The following is a 12997-nucleotide window of genomic DNA, read 5'->3' on the forward strand; positions in this document are numbered from 1 at the left end:
ACCCTGGGACCATGACCTGAGCCGAAGGCAGACGCTTAATCAACTGAACCACCAGGGCATTGTTCACAGTGTCTTCTGATGCACATGTGTTTAGTGTTCATGAAGTCCAATTTACCCACTGTTTCTCTTGTTGTTTGAACTTCTGGTGTCATATCTAAGAATCCACTGCCAAGAGTTCACAAAGATTTACCTCCATGTTTTCTTCAAAGAGTTTTGATAGTTTTAGCTCTTACATTTAGGCCTTTGATCCATTTTGAGTTAGTTTTTGTAATTTGAGATAAGGGTCCAACTTTATTCTTTTACATGTGGATATTTAGTGGTGTTCTCAATAATTTTTGAGAATACAAAGCATTCTTGCAACCAAAGTTTAAGAATTACTGCTTTGGGGTAATCAATAAAAATATTAAAAGAATGTATAACTAAGATTTGAATAGAGGGAAAAAAGGAATAATAAAAATACTAAATTAATCCAAAGAACTCAGAGTAGCAGGAAAAGAAAAAATGGAAGAAGTGAGATTAAATGTAAAAGAAATGATAAGATGGTAAGATTCCAAATCCAAGGGGCGCTTGGGTGGCTCAGTCCATTAAACGTCTGCCTTCGGCTCAGGTCATGACCCCAGGGTCCTGGGATCGAGCCCCAAGTCAGGCTCCCTGTTCAACGGGGAGCCTGCTTCTCCCTCTTCCTCTGACTGCCGCTCCCCCTGCTTGTGCGCTCTCTCTCTCTGAAATAGATAAATAAATATAAAAAAAGATTCAACTCCAAATGTATCAGTAATTCAACTGAATGTAAATAACAAAATACGCTAATTAAAAGACAAACACTGTGAATTGTATAAAAAATAAAACTCGACTGTATGCTGCTTAGAAAACATCTGTTAACTATAAAGCAATAGGAAGGTTAAGAGGAAAAGAAGAGGTATACAGTGCAAATAGTAACCAAAAGAAAGCGGCAGACTATACTTCTATAAGAAAGTAGATTTTAAGACAAGAAATATTACTAGAGGGGCTCCTGGTTGGCTTAGTCAGTTGAGCACCGGATTGTTGATTTTGGCTCTGATCTGATCTCTGGCTTGTGGGATCGAGCCCAGTGTGGGGCTCTGAGCTCAGCAGGGGGTCTGCCTGGGTTCTTTCCGTCTTTCCCTCCCCTGCTCACGTGCTCTCTCTCCCTAAAATAAATAAATCTTTTTTTTAAGAAGTATTATTAGAAATAAAGAGGAAAATTTCATAATAACCAAAAGACCAGAAAGATTCAGATGGTAATTCTGAATTATATGTAATTGACAACATTTGCCTGAATATATAAAAGCAAAAATGAACAGAATTAAAAGGACAAAAAGACAAAGCCATATGTTATGTTAACACATTTCTCTCAGTAATAATTGGATAAGGAGATAAAAACATAAAGATACAGAAAATTTGAAAAAATACAATTAAGAAACTTGATGGAATGTGATATATGAAAAACTACTACCCATAATTACATAATTCATATTAAGAGCACATAGAACATCGAACAAAACTGATGATATATTAAACCATATGGTAGATCTCAACACATTGTAAAGGGTTAATGTAATACAGAGTAGGTTCTCTGACCACAGTGGACTTAAGATAGTAATAATGAAAAGATAGGTAGAAAATCTACAAATGGTTGGAAATTAGGCAATACACTTCTAAATAATCCATGAATCAAAGAACAAATCACGATGGAAATGAGAAAATAGTTTGAACTAAATAACAGAGAGATTACAACATACCAAAACTTATGGGATGCGGATAAAACCATGCTTAGAAAGAAATTTATAGCTTTTGGGCGCCTGGGTGGCTCAGTTGGTTAAGCGACTGCCTTCGGCTCAGGTCATGATCCTGGAGTCCCTGGATCGAGTCCCGCATCGGGCTCCCTGCTCGGCGGGGAGTCTGCTTCTCCCTCTGACCCTAACCCCTCTCATGTGATCTCTCTCATTCTCTCTGTCTCAAATAAATAAATAAAATCTTAAAAAAGAAAGAAAGAAAGAAAGAAATTTATAGCTTTAAATGCATATGTTAGAAAAGAAGGCTAAAAATGAATGATATAATAAATAATTTTCAAGATCTGAAAAAACCCAAAGAACATAGGAGGAAGGAAATAACAAATCTAAGAATGGAAATTAATGAAATAGTATGAATCAACATATATGAATCATATAATATATAAATAGTATGAATCAACAAAGCAAAAGTTGTTTTCTTGAAAGGACTACTAAAATTGATGATCCCCCCCCAGCAAGACTGATAACATTTTTTTCTTAAGATTTTATTTATTTGTCAGAGAGAGCACAAGCAGGGGGGTGGCAGGCAGAGGGAGAAGCAGACTCCCCGCTGAGCAGGAAGCCCGACGTGGGACTCGATTCCAGGACCCTGAGACCATGACCTGAGCCGAAGGCAGACGCCTAACCAACTGAGCCACCCAGGTGCCCCAACCACCATAAATCAGTTTTGCCAGCTTTTTCATTTTATATAAATTGAATCATGTACTCTGTACAATTTTGTGTCTGGCTTCTTTTATATTCGTGAGATTCATCCATCGCGTGCTATTAAAAAACAGGCAGTGGCCCTATGCGGCCAGGGAGTGAGGGTTTGCTGACCCTGGGCTGGAGTGAGCAAGGTCCAAACAGGCTAGTGTGGTTGTCCTTTGGGTGATGGTGGCCCCAGGCTGGCTCCTCCTGGAGCCACTGAAGGGCTGTATCATTTCCCAGGCCTGACACCTGCACTCACCACAATCCCGTCCGGAGCCAGAGAGAGGAGGTATCTCCTGGGGCAGACATCACGTCTGTCCTCGGACTGAACCACGTGCCCGCCTCAGGGACACGCTGTGCTGCACGTGTGTGTGTGGAGGGGGCGGGGGTGCAGAACGCTCTAAGTGTGGGGCCCCAGGCAGGAACCGCACACACACCCACATCAAGCCGGGGGATGTGAGCACAAGAACACTGTTTGCTGTGGCTGGAGCCCAGGCAGTAAAGAGAGCGGCGAGAGATGAGCCTGGAGATAAAAGTGGAGTGGTTTCTGGGAACCCTTTTTTCTGACACACTCAGCCTTATCCTGGAAATAAGCCAGGGCCTGAGGGGTACTAAGTGGAAGAGAGCTTGTCCCACCCTACTCAATAGCTTTTTGGGTCCTTCTTGCCATCCAGCGCTTTCCTGTGGCTCAGAGATAACAATGGGGCCAACTCCCAACTTATTCATTTCTCGAGTGAATCCAGCCTTCTTCCCCTCCACTCCCCTCCCCGCGGTCACCTTGAGGTGGGAGGTGGCAGCCCAGGAAGGGGATGGGGTGTGGTGCCTGCAGGCAGAAGTGTGCATCTTTGATTGTTTAACTTGGGACTCTGAGGGCTGAGGGCATGGGAGTAGGGGGGGTGGGCAGTGAAGGTTCTGGAAAGTCCCCGTGAGCCCTGCCACTAAGTCTGTCTGGAGGCGAGAGCCTGGTTCTGAAAGCAAGGAGGACATGCTTGGTGGTGCCACGCGGACTGCCTTTTGCTGCAGACCCACAGACATCTCTGTGCAGGCAGGTGCAGGCCTGTTCCTCCCACCTGAGCCCAGGTGGGCCTGAGGGTCTCTGCTGCCTTTTCCCTCCTCCAGATCCCACAGGCCTGTTCTATTATTGGCCACATTGTGTGTGAAGCTCCAAACTCTCAGGGGTTTATTTCGAATGTCTTTATTCTCTCCCAGTGTGACTCATATTTTGGCTGGGTGTAGAATTCTAGACTGGAAATGTTTCCCCATCACAATTTTTGAAAACTTTGCTCCGTCACCTTCTACCTTCTAGTATTGCTGTTCAGAGCAACCTGTTCTGACTCTGGGGTCCGATCAGGAGACAGAATCACACAGTGATTTAAACAGAGAATTTTAGGGGTAAGCTCAGTGTTGGTTAAGCATCTAATTCTTGATTTCGGTTCAGGTCATGGTCTCCGGGTCCTGGGATTGAACCCCGCTTCCAGCTCCCTGCTTAGTGGGGAGACTGCTTCTCCCTCTCCCTCTGCCACTCTCCTTGCTCGCTTGCTCTGTCTCTCTCTCTCAAATAAATAAATAAATCTTAAAAATGGGCGCCTGGGTGGCTCAGTTGGTTAAGCGACTGCCTTCGGCTCAGGTCATGATCCTGGAGTCCCGGGATCGAGTCCCGCATCGGGCTCCCTGCTCGGCGGGGAGTCTGCTTCTCCCTCTGACCCTCCCCCTCTCATGTGCTCTCTCTCATTCTCTCTCAAATAAATAAATAAAATCTTTAAAAAAAAAAAAAAAATAAATAAAATAAATAAATCTTAAAAAATAAACAGGGAATTTTACCATAAAGAGGTATTAAGCCATGACAAAATAATTATTACAAGATGTAAAAGAACTCTGTGGTACCTGAGGGCTGAGGGCGGCCAAGGAAGAAGACATTTGGAAGGGAGCCTTCCCCAGGGCAGGGGTTCAGACCTCACTGGAAAAGGTAGAGTTGCAGCCCAATGGATGGCAGAGAAGTGGTTGGTTTGCTGGGCCGGAGCCGGTCTGCAGTCACTGGGTGGGCAGGAAGCAAGCCCTGAGGACACAGGCAGCCAGCCAGGCAGCGGCCTGGGATGCACAGTGCCCTGTCTGAAGGGGGGGCAGGGGGTGTGTGTCTAGAGCAGAGCATCTTTCCACCCGTCTCCGCCTGGGGCGCAGCTGCTGGAACCCAAAGGAAAAGCCCCTTTCTCCCTCGGTGTCCCTCCACCTCCCTCTGCCTAGAAGCTTAGCATTTCTGTAAGGCAGGAATGCTTCAGGAATCCTATCCGTTATCACTGAGAAGGCATTAAAAGCTGCGAAACAATAGAGGGATAATCGGCACATGGGTCCTTTGTGGGGATTACCCTCCCTCTGCTTCTGAGAGTTTGTGGTCTTCCTTTGTCTTCAGGGTCCCCTTGGTGTGCCTCGAGTCTCGTCCCTTGTGGGAGGCTCTCAGCTGGCTCTTTCCGGGCAGAAACCCAGGTCCCTGAGTTCTGAGAAATCTTCCTGAATTACTTTAGTTATTTCTTCTCCTCTCTTTTTCCTTTCCCCTCTGTTATTCAAATAGTGTACTTTTGGGACTGTTTCTCTGCTTTTCTTATCTTTTCCTCATTTCTTCGGGTTTTCTTGCTCTAGCTTCTGGGACATTTATCTTTCAACACTTCCATTTAACTTTGTCACCACAGCTCTTTTCATTTCTGGTGCCCCGTTTTTAATTTCCAACTGTCCCATGAATAGCATCCCTTTTTGTTTCACAGATACCAGATCTTCCAGTGTTTCCCTGAGGACATCAGTGATCCTTTTTTTTTTAAAGTCTTTTCCCCAGACTGTTTGCAAGTTGCTTGCCTTTCTTCCTATCTTTCTTTGTTTGTATCTTTTCTCAGCTCTCTGGTAATCCTTGGCTGTCTGCTCACTTATGAATAGGGAGCTGTATCAGTCAGGCCCTCATAGTAAACATATGGTTCACTCAAATTAGGGTAATTTCAGGAGGATTTCCTTACAAAGGCAGAGTGTAGGAGAGCTGTCACTTGGGTTGAGAGACAAAGGCAGCCTGAGGTGACCCATATGAGGGGACAGAGGGACAAATGCCCCAGCCTCCCTTCCTGCGGCCTTCCTCCTGGGTCTCACATTGGCCAAGCCGAAGTCGGGGAGAGCCGGAGCCTGCTCATGGCCCCCATGCCTGGGAGCGTCCCTGTGCGGAGGGCGAGCCGGAGAGGGGGTCTGGAGCTGCAGAGGGGACGTATCTGGCACAGGAACCAAAGTGCTAAATGGAAGCTCTGTGTGGGGTGGGTATCTAGATGGGGCTGTTTGCTGTGAGAATTCCCGAACATCTGGTTCTTTCCGTCTTCCCTCTTGGGCTAGTCTGATTTTGTGGAGAAGAATCTAGCAATCTCCTTCCAGGAGGGAAACGGTTTGGCCCCCATGTCTCGGCTGCTGAAAGGAAGCGGCGGCTGCAGCACTTTGGCACATTCGGCGTGCACACAGGCCGCCCTCCAGTTCCGAGAGCACAGCAGGGCTCTCGCCGTGCCCGGTGTCTCCCAGCTCGGAGGCCCTCTGCTCTGCCCCGTCCAGAGATTAGCCCTACAGACCTCCATGGGAGTGTGGGGCAGACAGGTGCCCAGGAATAGAGACCTGCTTGCTTGCTCACACACCTTCCGTTCCAGAGTCCTTGCAACTGCCAATTCCTGAGGCTTTTGAGGATTTGGGGAAATAATTCGTGTGCTTCTCAGCAGTCCCCCTGGGAGTTCAGCAGCTGGCTTTTTCACGTCGGCTAAGTCAGTTGTCACCTACACCCGGGTTCCTGGGCTTTCTCTGGAAATCTCAAGCCTTCTTTGGCTGAAATGCGGGGTCATTGGAGGGGGGTGTGGGAAAGAGGAAGGGAAGGCATGCCGGGGCCAGTAGATGGTATTTAACTCTGGAGGCCGTGGGTCTCAGGGTGGGAGCTAAAACAGGTCTAGCTTGGGGGGCGTTTGGTGAGTTCATCGCCCGTTTCGGTTCCGTGGGTCCCAATCTTCTATTGCTTCCTATATGACGGCTCAAGCAAGCAACAAGCTATAATGTGCTAGGCTTGACGCACTAGTCTTCAAATGCTGCCAGAGATTTCCTGTCTCTCTGTATTTGCTCACAGTGTTGCTGCTGCTTGGGATTTTCTCTCTCTCTCTTCCCTGACCTCTCCAGCCCTCTTACCCCCGTCCGTAGAAATGATACCAGTGAAGCCCAGCTAAGCGTGAGCTCCACTAGGAACCTGTTTCCCTCAAACCAAATAGAAACTCCCAGACTCTCACGCCTTTACTGATGGGTGTCGCTTTCTCACTTGCATCCCTGCCAGTATTGGTCCAGGTTCTCCAGAGAAACAGAACCAGTGGGAGAGGTATTTTTTCATACACATGTATGTCTTATATAGGCATATATATGGAGGGATGCAAGTATCCTATATATATACATAATAAATCTCTTCATATTTGTTTCATTATATTATTTATTATAATATGTAGCAGAGATTTATTATAAGGAATTGGTTTGCATGATTATGGATCCCGACAAGTCCTAAGATGTGCAGGGTGAGTTGGCTGGAGGCCCAGGTGAGCCGGTGATGTTGTTCTGTCTGCATCCGAAGGCCTGAGAATCAGGAGAAGTGATGCCGATGGCCGGCAGGCTGGAGACCCAGGAAGAGCTATGTTTTAGTTCAATCCCGAAGGCAGGAAAAAGCCTTCTTTGGAGGTCATGAGGCAGGAAGAATTCTCTCTTACTGTTATGAATAATGCTGTGAGCATTGGTTTACAAGTATTTGTCGAGTCCCTGCTTTCAACTCTTTTGGGTATACACTAGGAGTGGAATTGCTGCGTCAGATGGCAATTCCATGTTTAATTTTTGAGGAACCGCCAAGCTTCTCCACAGAGGCTGCACCATCTTGCATTCCCACCAGCCATGCCCGAGGGTCCCCAGCTGGTCACGGCAGAGCTGGACCTGAATTCAGGCCGTTCGGCTCAGGGACCTGCCCACCCATGCTCATCAGCGCCTACACGGCCACACACCCGGGAACGCCCTCCAGGGGGGCAGCTGATGGGTGCCAAGTGGGCAAACGATTAGCAATGTGAAGGGTAACTGTTACTCATTCCTCATTTGTGGAACTGCAGCGTGTGATTCGGCCTCTGCTGGGAAGTAGAAAAACAAACCGTGGATCCAAGTTCAGAACATCTTCCAGGAAAGGGGACACAGCCGACGGAGGCCGCAGGTCTGACCAGGAGATCACTGTTGACCACACAAGCAAACCTGGCCGGAAGGGTTAAGTCTGCCGGTAATTGTTCTCGAATCCTGAACACTGTCAAACCCACGAGCTGGAAGGGCCTCCCAGAGCACCTCAGGGCCAAATTCTATTTCAACCTGTTCATTTGACTGGTGATATGCTGAGCTATAACTAAAAATATACTCAGATCGAGCCTCCTGTCTAGCAAGAATGTGTTTTGGGAAAATTTACATGTTTACATTTATTTAACAAACACTCATATGAGACTTACCATGAGTCAGATATTGTTATAACATTTTACATATGTTTTTATTTTTTTTTAAGATTTTATTTATTTATTTGACAGAGAAAGAGAGAGAGCACACAGGCAGGGGGAGCGGCAGGCAGAGGGAGAGGGAGAAGCAGGCTCCCAGCTGAGCGAGGAGCCGGACGTGGGGCTCCCCTCCCGGGACCCCGGGATCATGACCTGAGCCGAAGGCAGACGCTCAACCGACTGGGCCACCCAGGCGCCCCCCATTTTACGTATGTTGACTAGTTTAATTCTCATAAGAATCTTAAGAAGGTACTTTTACTTCCCCTGTTTTGCGGATGGAGACACTGAGGCACAGCGACATTCGGTAACCTGTCTTAGAACACACAGCTACTAGGGGGCAGAGTGGAATTTAAAGCCAGGCGGTCAGGCTCCAGAGTCTGGGTACATACAATTCTACTGTATATTGCATTTAGGAAGTCCGCTCTATAAAGGAATGTCACATGGTGTCCTTAAATAAGATAGGTCATCTCCCCTTCTCTGCGGCTCACACGGACTTTGTGTACCTGATTTTTCAAGCTCTTAGTTTGTTTAACCTTAAAATTGTGATGCTTTTTTAAAAGTTGGTAAAATATACATAATATTCACCATTTAAAAATATATATAATTTTTAATTAAATTATATAATTTTTATATATTATATTTTATATATTACAAATTAAATTATATCATTTTAAAAATATATATAATTTTTATGTTTATTATTTTCTTACAAGAGAAGAAACATTTGCAAGGTAGCAGACTTTAGACACATACTGAATTAAATTATCCCACTACAGCTCCAGGGAGCACAGTTTAGGAAATAGTGTGCTAGTTTTTTGTTTTTTTAAAGAAATAAAAGGTTGTGTTGATTTTAACAGAGGTATTTTTCAAGAAAACAAAGTAACTTTAGTTCATTCACATTGGATTTCTGATCCACATAACTGCAACTAGTCAATGATGTTTTATTTTTCAAATACCAGTGACCCTGGTTTCTGGGCCCCCAGGGCCAGACGTAGAGACGACTCTGAGTTTCATTCTTCATTTTTCTGTAACAACTTTTGTGAGCTAGAAGTAAAATTTCACCTCCCTTTGGAACAGCAGAATTAGGACATCCTTTATCTGTGCTTCTGCTCACAGACTATTAGGTCTTCCTTTCAAAAGCTGGCCAAGAGTATATGCCATGAAAATTAGGAATGATGTAGAAAACGAACTTCAGTAACACAAGATAAAGGGAGTTCTAAAAACACTAGAAAAGTGTTTTGAAATCCTTGAACAGAAGATACTCAACAGTAGCACGAGACACTGACGCAGTTACAGTGATCTCTGGATGCCACACTGCTGCGAACCTGCCACCAGATCACAGGTCTATTTTAAAAGGATGTGACTCAGGAATGCTCAGATGGAAGAGGTGCCGAGGGTGAGGGGAGGGGGCGTGGAGCCCCCCCCAGGCGCCACTCTCCCCACACCTCCGCGTACAGCGCCCCGGAAGCTCCCGTTTGAACCGCGTTGCGGTGCGTGGTTCTGGGATGCCACACACACATTACTGTGCACCGGGTGCTGGCTGGGGCTTGACTGTAGGAGGGCCACTGGCCTAGGACACTGAGCTCTGCCGATCAGAGGGGTCCCCGTATCGTACCTGCGAGAGCTACACACAGTCAGCTTCCTCCCAGGCTGATGGGACAGGGGACAGGAAGGTTTCCGGGAATAAAGAGCACCTTCTGGCAATGATTGATGTATCAGGGCCAGAGGTCCGGGGAGGGGTCCATTGCCCCGAAAGGTGACAGAGAACAAAGGGTATTGTTTCCAACTCTCCCTGTCAACAGATCAGCCCAGGCCGGAGGGGTGGGAGTAGGGCAATTAAAAGAAGAAGAAACCACTCCTTTGAGTTAGGGTATAAGGGTCTTGGCTGGCTGTGTCACCATGTCACCTTTGGGGAACCATTCCTCCTCTGGAGGCCAAGGGAGGAGGAGCGGACGATGAATAAGGACCGTCTGGGTTCAGCACTATGTATCTGTTCTGTGAGGTCCCTAAGATTCGGCTCTGGGTGGGATGTGAGCGGACTGGGGGGCAGGGTCTGAGAAAAGTGGTCCAGCCCTCGGCTCCCCCTAGGGGCGAGGAAGGGCGACTGCAGGACCACGCACGGGGTGGGGGCACCCAAGAGGGGGGTGTCCCCCCAGCCAGGTCCCGCTCTTTCCTCCTGTCCCGGAGTGCCTGCTTGGGACGGCGTGTCCTTGGCCCTGCGCCTGGTTGTGATGGCAGGGAGGGGCCTCTAGGGCAGGCGCCAGACTTCACGCTCGAGCTGCCAGTTACCAGCTGAGGTCTTGAACAAGGCCCTTCGTGTCTCCCATCCTCAGTGTACGCATCTGAAAACTGGGGCAACATCTCCTAGCCCTCAGGGGTGTGAAATTCAAAGTCTCCTTTCCGAGAAAGCCCTCTGCAGGCCCCAGGGTTATCTGAGGGAGGGGCCTGCTTCCAGTCCTTGCGTTCCGGCCGAGCCGTGTAGGGTCCCAGACCCAGCTCGCTTCAGCCCACTCTGTTCTCATTCCTGCTTCCTGGTGACTCGACAACCCCATTCCCACTCTGCGATTCCCCCGGGGGCCTCAGTCTCTCCCCTCCCCCAGGGATGAGAAGCCAAGCATGAGACACTGGTGGCCCCAGGGACCAGGTCAGGGTGAGGGCAGGTCCCTTTTTTATCACTGTTTTTCGGATGGAAGTCTGGAATGTTGTCTCAAGAATTTTGAGGGGCGCCTGGGTGGCTCAGTCGGTGAAGCATCTGCCTTCGGCTCAGGGCATGATCTTGGGGTCCTGCGATCGAGCCCCGCATCCATCGGACTCTCCACTCAGCCGGGAGTCTGCTTCTCTCTCTCCCTCTGCCCCTCCCCTGCTTTTGTTCTGTTTTTCAAATAAAGAAAATCTTTAAAAAAAACCCCACACAACAGAATTTTGAGTCTCTGCTTAGGGTAGAGTTCCCGTGGGCTTGCCAGAGGTCGGAGAGCTCGGAGGCCACATCCCCCTGGAGACAAAGACCCTCGCCACGGGCCGGGCCCTGCTCAGCAGCAAGGATACACTAGACAGGCTTTGTGTTGTGTTGGGGAAACCAGGGTGGTGATCAAAGTCAGTGTGGGCTTTTGGAGGAGCATAGAGATAGGGCACCTAACCTGACTTTGTGGATGAACGCGTTCCAGCGAAGTGGAAAAGAGAGCAGACGCCTTCCTGGAGAAGACATCCCAATGCGTCTTAAGGGTGAGCAGGATGTAGGACAAAGGAGCGGAGTATCTGGTAGAGGACATAGCTTGAATAAGGGCGTGGGGGTGAGGAGCCATAAATAATATTGTAGAAACATAATGATATGCAAGACACGGAAATCAGAAAACGAGGCTGAGAAAATAAAGATGGGCCAGATCTTTTCACTGGAACCACACCACCAGTACTTTGCATAGTGTTGCTCTCCTCTTACAAATCAGGAATCAGAGGCTCAGAGAGGTTAAGTAACTTGCCCAAGTCACACAGCTCCCCACCAGTGGGTTAGAGACGGGAGGCCCAGTTTGGTGCGGTCAGTTGGGCGGGGTCTGAGACACCTGTTCTTGGGCTTTGTCATCCCTCTTTCAAACTCTCCTCTTTGAGCAGAGAGCTTTCTGCGGCTTTCTGGTTGCAGGTGGGCAGCCTGCCCCTCTGAGTATTTTCAGGTGTGCATCTGCTACGGACTGAGGGGAAGGGAACAGCCGCAGTGGGAACCACCTTCCAGCCTGCTGCAACCCCACTTAGAACGGTAGAAGAGAAGGCCAGTAGCCAAAAGATCTACTGTCCAACAGGCCTTTCTCTCCCCTTCTGTGGGTGTGGTTCAAGGAAGCCCACCGGAACCAGCTTCCACCATAGCTGGGACAGGGCATGTGCCTGGTTCTGCCTAGCACTGCTGATGGGTGTTCCCACCAGAGACCCAGATGCATGGGGTCTGAGGCCTGCATTCCAGAAGCTCCATCCCTTCATGTCAGGTTCAAGCCACCTCAGGGCTCCTGTCAGCCCATGCCCATTCCAGCTGTCCCAGGAACCTGGATTTGGCCTGAAGTGGAAAAGCACATTCTACTTAGTAGTTGGTTTTTCAGAAACTTCTCAGCCTAGACCTTATTTCAGGATTTTTTCCCCCCTTCAAACTGAGTTCTAAGGCCCCCCTATCAGCTCCAGGCCCCCTCCGGAGCACAGGTGGGCCCTTCCGAGAGGTCCCTGTGGTTGCTCCTGAAAGCCAAGGGCCAGTTTCTATCTGTCAAATCGGGAGGGAGGACTCGCATGCTCCGACCTCACTGGGCACCTGCGGCCCGGTCCTGTGTCAGGGGCGTCGCTGTCGTCTGCTGGGATCGTCAAATCATCCTGACCAATACAGACTTTGCTGTCTGTATACGACAGGCGAGCACCGCGAAAAGCAGAGATTTGGAACAGTGACAGTCACGGTAGGCGGAGGTCTGGATGCGGAGCCGGGTCCGACGTGCCTGCCTCCACAGCCGGTGCCGGACCCCTGGGGAGCAGGCGGCAGAGAGAACGGACCTTTACCGTAGCGGGTCTTCGGACGCCCAAGCCTGATCCCAGAATCCCGGGCGGGAGCCGCGGACATCCGCGGTTTCCAGGGCTCCGCGGGTGATTCCGACGCTGAGACGCTGCTCCCTTCGCGGCGCGATCCCGGCCTCGAAACCAGAAACCAAACCCGAGCGGAGGCGCTCCCTCCGCTGCGCTCGCCCGCACGGGGGGCCGAGCCGGGCCGGGGTCGCCCGCGCTCGCCGCTCAGGTGCGGCGCTGCGGCCGGAAGCGGCGCCCGCGGTCGGCTGCGCGCGGGGCGGTTGCGCCACGCGCTCCGCTTTCGTAACAGCGCCCCGGGCCGGCGGGGGACGCTCCAGCGCGAGTTCCTCCAGTGTCGTCCTGCGCTGCCGGGACGGTCGGCGGCTCTGAGCCGTGCGCCAGCGGGAGGTCGCGCTG

Source organism: Neomonachus schauinslandi, chromosome 6 (assembly GCF_002201575.2).
Source record: "Neomonachus schauinslandi chromosome 6, ASM220157v2, whole genome shotgun sequence".
Taxonomy (NCBI): Eukaryota; Metazoa; Chordata; class Mammalia; order Carnivora; family Phocidae; genus Neomonachus; species Neomonachus schauinslandi.